This window comes from Fukomys damarensis, unplaced genomic scaffold (genome assembly GCF_012274545.1).
Source record: "Fukomys damarensis isolate Sample0158 unplaced genomic scaffold, DMR_v1.0_HiC HiC_scaffold_17, whole genome shotgun sequence".
Classification (NCBI taxonomy): domain Eukaryota; kingdom Metazoa; phylum Chordata; class Mammalia; order Rodentia; family Bathyergidae; genus Fukomys; species Fukomys damarensis.
In genome coordinates this window covers 8,069,582-8,077,419 of record NW_022900929.1, presented here as the reverse complement: position 1 = coordinate 8,077,419, position 7,838 = coordinate 8,069,582, and the positions used below count along the sequence as shown (strand labels likewise).

The 7,838-nt window shown below is 45.5% G+C and overlaps 1 long non-coding RNA gene across 1 annotated transcript in view; it reads right to left on the bottom strand.

Moving 5' to 3' along the window:
* Positions 1–7,798, bottom strand: part of LOC117286513 — a 16,292-nt gene extending 8,494 nt beyond the window's left edge. The window contains exons 1-2 of the long non-coding RNA XR_004517668.1: positions 7,651–7,798; positions 4,540–4,703 (exon numbers count right to left, since the gene is read on the bottom strand). This is a non-coding gene — a long non-coding RNA (uncharacterized LOC117286513). The remainder of the gene's footprint in view (positions 1–4,539; positions 4,704–7,650) is intronic.
* Between the last annotated feature and the right edge of the window lie 40 nt (positions 7,799–7,838).

Below are 7,838 nucleotides of genomic sequence, written 5' to 3'. Positions count from 1 at the left end.
TAGCAAGAATTCCACGGCCCTAGGTGGTGCCTCACACCTGTAATCTTGAGTTTGAGGCCAGCCTGGATTACATAGTGGGTTCGAGGCCAACCTGAACTACATTGTGATAAGACCTGAACTGAAAAAAACAAAACAAAACAAAAAAACCAAAACTAAATTCCAAGGGTCACTGCACCAAGTTACAGTGCTCCAGTTTTCTGAGTAGAAATTTGACTAATAGAGCCTTTAAAACATTTCACCACAGGTTATATTTTTAGCCACAAAAGTTAAATATAGAAGCTTGTTTTGTAAGAAACCACCAAGCCATCTTTCAAGGCGGTTGTGCTGTTTTTTGCTTGCTCCCACCAGCAGTAAAATAGCCTTCCTGTTGCTCCGTCCTCAGCTGCACTCGTTGACGGGGTGTCCTGAACTTGTGCAGCTCTGACAGGGGCCAAGTGCACTATGGCATCTGGCTTCCATTTTGATTTGCAGTTCCCTGATGGCACCTGATGGGGGCTATCTTATCCTATGCTTATTTGCATCTGTGTATCTTCTGTGGTGAACCTCAAGGTCTTAGGTCTACTTTTCAAATAGGATGCTTGCTTTCCTCCTCTTCACCCCCGCTTCCCTTCTCTTTGCATTTTTATCCTCTACCCTACTCTCCCCTCTCCTTCTTTTTCTCTTCTTCTTCCTCAACTTTCTCCCCCTCCTCCTCGTCCTCTCCTTCTCCTCCTTCTCCCTCTCCCCTCCTGTCCTCTTCCTCCTTCTCTCTCTCCTTCCCCTCCCCCACCCTCTCCTTTTCTTCCTTTTCTTCTTCATTCATTTTCAATGCTGCAGATCCCCAGGTCTGGCACATGCCAGGTAAATGCTATTCCACTGAGCTACCTCCTCACTCATACATTGTTTCCTTATTGTTGAATTTTAAAAGTTTAAATATAGAAATGTAGGGGAGGTATTTACTAGAGTTACTAAGATGTATAAGAATTTTAAAAGCAAGACTGAGCCAAGAATTAAAAACTGTCTGGGGAGGCAGCTCAGTGCAAAGGCCCTGATTTCAATCCCTACTGTAAAAAAAAAAAAAAAAAAAAAAAAAAAAGCTAGATTTTAGTAACTACAAGTTATTTTTTCTAAATTTGACAATACAGAATTTTATTTCCTATAAAATAATAATAATGAAGTCTTTTTTATAAGATTTTTTTTTTTAAAAAAAGCTGATCTCTGATAATTGTGTGACAGGGTTAAACTGAGGGCTGGGGCCATACTTGGATGATGATGGTGGCTGCTAGGTGATGGCAGCCAGCAAGCACAGTGTGGTGGCTGAGAACACAGATGCTGGATTTCAAACCCAGTGTCACCATTTATCAGATGGATGGCCTTAGGCAAATTATTCAGTCTGCCTTGGCATCAGCTTCCTAATTTGAAAAATGAGAGGACAAGATTTACTTACTGTTGGGGACTGAATGCTGTTGTCTCCCCAGATTCATAATGTGAAGCCGTAGCTTCCCGCATGGCTGCATTTGGATGTGGGCCTCTAAAGAAGGAATTAGGATTGGGGACGGCACATAGAGCAGAGCCTGGGTCCCATTGCGTCAGTGTCCTTCTGAGAAGAGGCACCAGAGAGCTCACTGTCTCTTTGGGAAGCACTGACCACGGCCTTGTGACCACACAGTGAGAAGGTGGCTACCTGTCCCCCTGGAGAACCTAACCACTCACCAACCCCTCCAGCATCTTGATCTTGGACTTTCAGGGTCCAGAACTAGGAGAAAATCAATGCCTGTGGCTTAGGCCACCTTGTGTACAGTATGTCATTATGGCAACCTGAGCTAATTAAGATGTCAACCTTGTAGAATGGTTGAAGGACTGAACGAACCCACTTGATATTGTTTGGGTCTTAAATGTCCCACAAAGGCTCATGGGTCAAAGGCTTAGTCCCCAGCCTGTAGTGATTGGGTAGGGGTGGAACCTGTACCGGTTAGGGCCCAGTAGAAGGAAGGCAGGTCACTAGGTGTGCCCTTGAAGGAGGCACTGGGACTCACCAAGCCCCTTGCTTCCTGACTGCTTTCTCTACCACAGGCTCAGAGCAACTGAACTAGTTTGCCATGGACTGAAGCCCCTGAAATCATGAGCCAAAGAAGCCTTATATGTTGATTTTCTCAAGGATGTTGTCACAGAAATGGACATTTCTCTCTCTCCCTCTCCCTCTCTCTCACACATACACACAACACAAACACACACGGCTTCACACAGTGCCCGGCACATGAGAAACTATACATGAATTACTTGGGATTGTTGACCTCAGATCGGCAAGGTCATATACGCTGTCACATGCATGTTTGGACAGGCACATCGAGGTTTGAAAAAAATATCTGATAGACTAGATTAATTACCCGGGGAGACATTCTTCATTTTCGAGTCAACCCAGACACAGGCAAGCACGCCCACCTAGGTTGGGCCATTATCTCATGACTTCCTCTTTCTTCTACCACTCCCCCAAACATTTGGGTTCACGTTGGTTTACAAAAGGGCCCCTGCTCCCTTTGCCCCCAATAGACCTCAAGCCAACAAGAAGTGCCTTGTAGTGGGTCTCAGGAAGGAGAATACAGGACAGGAAAGGCCTGTGCAGATAAAGGAAGCATGCAAAGCAGAGATGGTGGTTGTAATCATGGGAATTCCAACAGCAATGGCATTGAGTTGAACTCTAACTTTAAAATGGTAGCGCGGGGGGGGGCACAAATATTAAATCTTTAAATAATTGGTTCCTTCCTCTTCATGTAGTCATCGTACACATATATGGATCCTTTTGTCTTCATAAAATTATAATGAATGTCGATGTAGGATGAGAGAATCATTTTCTACGAAGGGTCAGAAAGTCATAAAAAAAAACTTGCTCTCAAATATTAAGGTATGTTTTCCTTTACAAAGGATTAGTTTTATGGGGGAGGAGGAAGTTAAGGAGACAAGAGAAAAAGGAAGAAGCACGAAAAGATAGAGAAGGGAAAGAGAAAAGGGATAGAAAAAAAGAGCTGGGTCTATAATTCCAGAACCCAGGAGGCTGAGGCAGGAGGACTGCCATGAGTTCAAGGCCAGCCTGAATTACCTAGTGAGACCTTAGCTCAAGAAACCAACCAACCAGGGCTGGGGATTTAGCTCAGCAGTTCGGTGGCCTGCCTTGCAAGCGCAAGGACCGGAGTTCAATCCCCGGTACCAAAAAAAAAAAAAAAAAAAAAAAAAGAAAAGAAACCAACCAACTAGCCAACTGACGAAACAAACAAGAACCCTAAAAACAGCAATAACAAAGGCAGCAAAACCAAATAAAAAGTCAGTAGTAAAATTCCTCTAGGGGGGAAGGAACACTTTTCTCCATCTTTTTAAATTTTTGATGGGCCCGACAGTGCATGGTTATGCTCCTCCCACCGCTCAGACCTTGGGAGGAACCTCTGGCCTGAGTCACAGATGCAGTGGCCCTCCAGGTCTGGAGATGTGGCTCGGTCTCATTTAGGCAGCAAGACAGAAGGAGAGTCAGGGTCCACCCGCATCCCTGCTCCTCTGGCGCAGCGCAGGTGAGGCCCCGCCTCTTGCCTCACATTTGCGGCTCTGATTGGGGCTCGGCGAGCTCCGCCTCCAGGGTTTAGGTCCGGGTGGAAGCCATCTGGGAGACTACTGGGGTGGGTATATGACACCCCGAATGACACAGAGAGATCTCCAGCTTCCCTCCTTTCTTCTTAAAGCTCTCTGCCAGGAAGAATATAGCCTTGTAGGTTTTTATAGTTTGGTAGTAGAGCAGGGAAGTTTTAATGAATTCAACTGTTATTCATGCTCAGTGACAGGCATTGAGAACGCAGAGGGACACTGGGTCCAGACTCTGCTCCTGCAGTCCATCGTCAGGGAGGCAGTAAATACCCCTGACCTTGATACATTCTGCACCCTTCTGCCCTCACTGAGTGTGGGTGCACCTTCCAGGGCACAGACTGACTCTCGACCCTCGACACCCTCCAGTGGGCACTATACTTGTATGTCAGAAAGTTAAAGTAAATAAAAGAGAGACATCTTTGGAGTGTCTGAGAAAAATAATTCGAAAGGGAGTCGTTGCATGTCTCCAGTTTTAATTATTTGTTTATTTATTTGTTTGCTTGTTTTTTGAGACAGGGTCTCCCTATGTAGTTGAGACTGACCTGGAACTCACTATGTGGCCCAGGCTGGTCTCACAGCCATCCTCCTGCCTCAGCCTCCCAAGTGCTGGGATTACAGGCTTGCACCACCACACCGGGCCTCCATTTTTTATTTTTAAAAAGCCCTTAAGTATTTTTTTTTCAGTACTATGGATTGATACCAGGGCATTTTCACTGAATTACATCCCCAGTGCATTTTTAATTTTTTAAATTTTGAGACAGGGTTTTGCTAAGTTGCCCAGGCTGGGCTTGAACTTGCGATCCTTCAGTCTCAGCCTCCTGGAGTGCCAGAATTATGAGGCATGCCACCATATCGAGCTTCTTAAGCATTATTTCACCTTAAGTGGATGCAATGGAATCAAAGAAAAATAACATTTAAAATTTTGCTCACCTTTAAACACAAGGCAGGATCGTTGACAATAAGCACAACTGTGACACACCTGCAGCCTCCTTGTTGGAAGTTCACTCTCTGGGTTCCAGCAATGGTGGCCTCTCTTCCTTGCACCTCATCTCGCTCTGAGTTTCCCAGATCTACTCGGTAGGCTGGACCATTATCTTTCATGGTGTGGAATCAGAACAAGCTATCAACGTGTGACCCTCCTAGCTGTTCTTCTAACCCCAGCCCCACTACCTCTCCATCTCCTTCTTCAAGGCCCAAAGCTTCACCACACTTGGTGGTGATGGGTTGCTGCCCACCCCCAGCCCTTGCTCTTACTCACCAGTAGAACATGTCCCCCTGACACACACATCTCCAGACCTAACTATGCTCCTTTCTAAGGTGTCTAGTCAGCTTTCTCTTCACTGGGACATAATATCTGACACCCACAATTTAAAGGAGGAGAGGTCTAATTTGGCTCATGGTTTCAGGGGATTCAGTCCCTGGTTGGCTCTGGCTGGATCCATGGCAAAGACATCAGAGTAGAAGGGTGTGATGGCACAAAATGCTTAGTTCATGGTGGCTGGGAAGTATAGCAGAGGAACACTGCCAGATAGGAAGGGGCCAGATACCAGGTATAGTCTCCAAGGTCATACCTCCATGACCCAACTAGGCTCACCCAAAAGTGTGCTCCACCACTCCCCTGGGTGGAACCCAAACTGATCAAGCTGATGTTTAACCTTAACTGCCATACAAGGTTTCCCTTTAGAGACAATGGCAATCCATCCATCCCCTGGGCTCTTAACATTAAGCTGTGAAAAGAAGTTCTGTTAGCAGCTGCACATGGAACACAGCATGGCAACAACATGGAACCAGCCCATACCCACGCCTGAGCCAGTTTGAGAACCAAGCTGACACGGCAAGGAGGGCGGGCTAGAAGCTGAAAGAATTTTGGGGCCTGACTATGAATGGTGAGGTGCTGCGTAACCTGACCCTGGGACTACCCTCCTCAAGATTTCTCATTGTATGACAAACCACCTTTTCCCGGCTACTTAGATCAGAGGAGTCAGCTTCCTCTGCCACACCTGTGAGTCCTCTGGTCCACCTTCTGTGTCCATGGAAACAGAAGCTGCAACATCTCACTGGTGGTAAGGAGTAGACTTATTTAAACTACACTGCAATTTAAAGAGGAGGAAAATGACGGGCTAAGTAATTCATGCTCTGGATTCATTTGTTTATTAATTTTGAGTTAAACTGTTTATATGGACATGATTATAGACTCACACACAGATGTGAGACATAAGGCAGAGTGATCCTGCTACCTGTCCCCCAGGGTCCTCCCATGGTAATATCTCACAAGGCTGAAGTGTGATACCTTCCATGCTCGCCCCTTGTCATACACCAAGATCGGTGATTTGGGGATGGATTCCATGAAGTCTAAAGGGCTTTATTAGGGGAAATTTTCAAAGCAAGACTCAGTAAAAGAAGAGATGGGCTGGAATTCTCTGCCAGACACCTACATGGTGGGTGGGCATCCCACAGTGAGACTTGGCCCATTTCTCTCTTTCTTATGGAGCAAAAGTAAGAGCCGCCCACTGGATGGAGAGAGGAGATTCTGAGCTTTTAAATAGCACCCAGTGTGGAGCAAGACACTAGCTTCTTATAGGAGTTGCCTGGGGAAGTCAGATGTGTAGAACTCGAAGACCAGGTGTCTATGAAGTGGAGAAACTGTCTTGTGAGCGGTTTGGGTGCCACCCTTTCAGGAGGGGACTGTTTGGGGACCCGGGTCCCAGTTTGTTCTCAGGGTAATGCAGATGAGCCCCTTGGTCAGTTGTTGACACCCTGGAGTCTTATTTGTCTTCGTGTTCCCAGTTGTGGTTAAAAGCCTGGGATGTGATAGACACATGAGCGTTGTCTGACAATTTAAGGAACAGACATGCTTCTGTACAGATTGAAAAACAAGTGATTTTGTTATTACTGGCAGGATCGAGGGAAGTCTCGTCATAAACACAGTAGAGCACATGGATTGAATTTGTAGAGTGCATGCGCTTTCCTGCCCTTACTTTGATAAAACCTCAATGAAGAGTCCACAATTCTAGGACATGTCTGTGTGGCTCAAGCCAGATTCCCTTTTAGTGAATTCCAGCCACTTCCTCCCAGCTCTAGGGAGTCAGGCCAGTGTCTGGGACCCTTCAACCCAGACCCAGGCACTCAGCAGAGGAAGCCTCCATGGGGGGAACAACTCTGGAATTTCCCACAGCCTCACCTACAGGAATCTTTATAAACTTTCAGGACTTTGAATTAGATATGGAGTCAGTGGGAAGTTAGCCACTATTTATCCATTTGTTATGAAAAGTTTGAAAAATGACTTCCCTTCCTTATTTAGTTTTGTTGGGATGATATATATAATTAAGACAGGTCTTGAACTCACCATGTAGCACAGGCTGGCCTCAGAGTTGCAGTGATCCTCCTGCCTCAGCCTCCCAAGTGCTGGGATTACAGGCATGAGCCATCCCAGACAGAAAAGCTTCTGTTAAACTGATTTGCTCTGTGAGGGATTTTGTTTATAAACAAAATCTTTGTTAAATAATAATGAATTTATTTTCCCAAGAGGAAACCAAGAGGTTCAGATTTTTTTTCCTAACTCAGAGTCATTCCTGACTGCTGGGGATTTAGCTCAGTGGTGCCAACGCCTGCCTCACAAGCACAAGGTCATGAGTTAGATCCCCCGTACCAAAAAAAGTCATCCCTGAGGCTGTATTTTGAATAAGCAAACAATTACTTCGAAGCTTCCTGAGAAACTGAAATCAGTGGGAGAATTTTTGTCCTTTGTCTATCCCGCGCCCCAGACACTCCTCAGTACTTTCTTCAACCTTTGAAGGCTCTGAGTTGGAAACTAGAGGTTCAGGAAGCGTCAGACAGGGAACACGGAATTAACAAAAGCCTGCAACTTCTGCTAAGCCTTTTTCTGTTGATTTACTCCCCCTTGCTGGTCAGGGTTTCTCCACTTGGGCCATTATTTCTGCGATACCTAGGGACACTATTCCTGGCTTGTTACGATGACAATGAAAGCTGCTAGCATCTCTCACTGCAGGACTGTCCCGAGATGTGGAAGAAACCACTTACCTCCTTTGTTTTTTATTAGTATGTGTTTGTGGCACATAATTACTGCACCCATCTTGTGGTCTTGGTACACACATATCATCTTTATTTGTCTCCTTTAAATGAATCTCTCCATTATAGTTCTCTTGATTTCTGGTACAAGGCTGTCACTACTGGATGGCAAAAAAAAAAAAAAAAAAAAAAAAAAAAAT